The sequence below is a fragment of the Rattus norvegicus genome, chromosome 10, assembly GCF_036323735.1.
Source record: "Rattus norvegicus strain BN/NHsdMcwi chromosome 10, GRCr8, whole genome shotgun sequence".
NCBI lineage: Eukaryota > Metazoa > Chordata > Mammalia > Rodentia > Muridae > Rattus > Rattus norvegicus.
In genome coordinates, this window is record NC_086028.1 from 72,699,643 (window position 1) to 72,702,298 (window position 2,656).

A 2,656-nucleotide genomic window follows, 5' to 3' on the forward strand; every position below is an offset into this window, starting at 1 on the left:
AAAATGGAGACTTGGGGGTCCCATGATTCTCTTTGAAGTGCACCCTCAATGATCTAAAGATTTCCCACTTCTCAGGTCCCGTTTCTTAGTTTCTATTCCCTTCCAATACCATCCCCTGGGAATTAATACAGTAACCTTTGATGGATACTTAAGAGTCACATTGTATCAATACTCATGTGTGTACATCATGACCTTACATAATCATAGCCATAACAGGAAACAAGGAAATCTGGTTCTTTTTAGTTAGTTGACCATACAATCTATTATAAGAAATCTTGAAAACAATGTCATATATATGTGTGTATATATATGTATATATACAGATATATCTATATGTATATATATGTACATATATACGTATTATGTGTGTGTATATATATATATATACATATATATATTCAATAGTTTACATTTTCTGGGGCTGGGATGTAGCTCTCTGGTAAGGTGCTTATGTACCATATAGCATGCACAAATTCAGGGTTTGACTCCAGTACTAAAAAATTTAGAATTTCTCTCTCCACAGAAAACCAAACTTTACCTCCATTGCTTGGGGTTAAAGGTGAGTGCTAGGGCCAAGCCACACCACACCTACAAAGTTTTGTTCGATACATAACACAATTTCAGGGTTCACGGCATGATCAAATATCCTACAACATCTTTAGATGTTTTAAAATATTCTATTTCTGTGTATGTATCTGGGTGAGTGCATGCCATATGTATACAGGTTCTCAAGAAGGCTAAAGGAGGGTATTACAGCCCCTGGAGCAGAAATGAGCTTCTGACACAGATGCTGGGAACTGAATTCAGGTCCTCTGGAAGAACAATAGGTGCTCTTACACACTGAGACATCTCTCCAGCCATTTTCTTTTTCTTTTTCTTTTTTGGAACTGGGGACCGAACCCAGGGCCTTGTGCTTGCTAGGCAAGCGCTCCACCACTGAGCTAAATCCCCAACTCCCTCTCCAGCCATTTTAAATGATTTGTCTGTAATCCTAGTTCCAGAGGATCTGATACCTCACTCAGATATACATGCAGGCATCACACCAACGTACATAAAATAAAAATCATTATTTTAAAAAGTCCAGAATCAGGTTGGGGATTTGGCTCAATGGTAGAGCGCTTGCCTAGCAAGCGCAAGGCCCTGGGTTCGATCCCCAGCTCCGAAAAAAAAAAAGTCCAGAATTTTTATTTATTCAGACTGTACTTCAAAAATGCAGATATAAATAATTATGTTTGCCACAGCCTAACTATTCTGGAGGATGTTTCAATGGCTATACACAGCTACAAATTTTTCCCTTTAAAATGACAAATAACAAAAGTTAAATAGATGGTGGTCACTAAAACTCATCTCACCAGCTAAAATCTGTAAGCTATCCATAAAGCTAACTGTAGGTATGGGCTGTACACCTTTGGTCCTAGAGGCAGGCAGGTGGATCTGTTGAGTTTGAGGCCAGCCTGGTCTACATAGTGAATTCCAGGCCATCCACGTAGTAAGATGCATTGACACGAACGCGCATGCATGCACACACACACACACACACACACACCAGCCAACTGTGGGGCAAGTAGACTGTGCCACCAGACAGAAGAACTGGTAAGGTGGATCAGGCTTAGACCCCAGGGAATCTCAAAATTGAGAATGGCAGGAGTCAAACCAGATTCCTGCCAAGCTTTGCCTGTTCTGGAACATGTAACCATGAGACCAATCCATCACATAGCATGAGAACCTGGAGTTCACCATGCTAATGAGGTATTTACATAGGCTCTGAGTGTTCAGCCAATAAGCTTCCCTTCCTGGGCATTTCTTCCTGCAAAAAGTATTTAATTCCTGGTTCACCCTAAGTAAGGTGTTTGCATTCATATTCACCATCAATGAAAACAGTTTGGACAAGCAAGGACCATCACTTCATCAAGATCACAGGGCGGGGAGGGGCTTCGTCAGGCCTAAATCTCTTGGAGAAGGCCTTCTCTTCTAGTCCCTCCCATACTCTTGGCACTGACTTGGAACCAAACCCAGTTCAGCCCCTCTCTAGGACTCAGCCTTCCCCTGGCCCATAGACATCGAGGGGAGGCACAGACCTTCGACCCCCTCAATGGCTTGCAGGAGGTGCTCTGGGCAACCCAGCAGCAAGGCAGACACGCTGACCAGGAGTCAGCAGACCAAACCACCACCCCAACTAAACAGTGCTGTGTTGATTCTTTTCAAAGCTACATTGGTTTATTTTTAATTGTATTTCATATTTGTTTAAGTGTTTTGCCTGTATGTATGTATGTATGTATGTATGTATGTATGTATGTATGTATGTATACCACATAAATGCTTAGTGTCCATTGAGGACAGAAGAGGGGGTCAGATCCCCTGGAACTGGTGTTATAAATTACTCCAGTAAGCCCCCATATAGGTGCTGGTAACTGCTCCAGGTCTTCTGACAGAGCAACAAGTACTCTTGAGTCCTCTCTCTAGGCCCCAAAGCTACATTTAAGAATAAATAAGAATGTTAAGATGGGATGGAGCCATGACTCAGCGTTTACTGAAGAACCAGAATCTGGCAGCCAGCCACACAGAACTTCAGTTCTAGGGGACTTGATACCCTCTTCCAGCCTCTGAAGGCCTCCACACAGTTGGCAAACACACACAGACACATATACATACACAC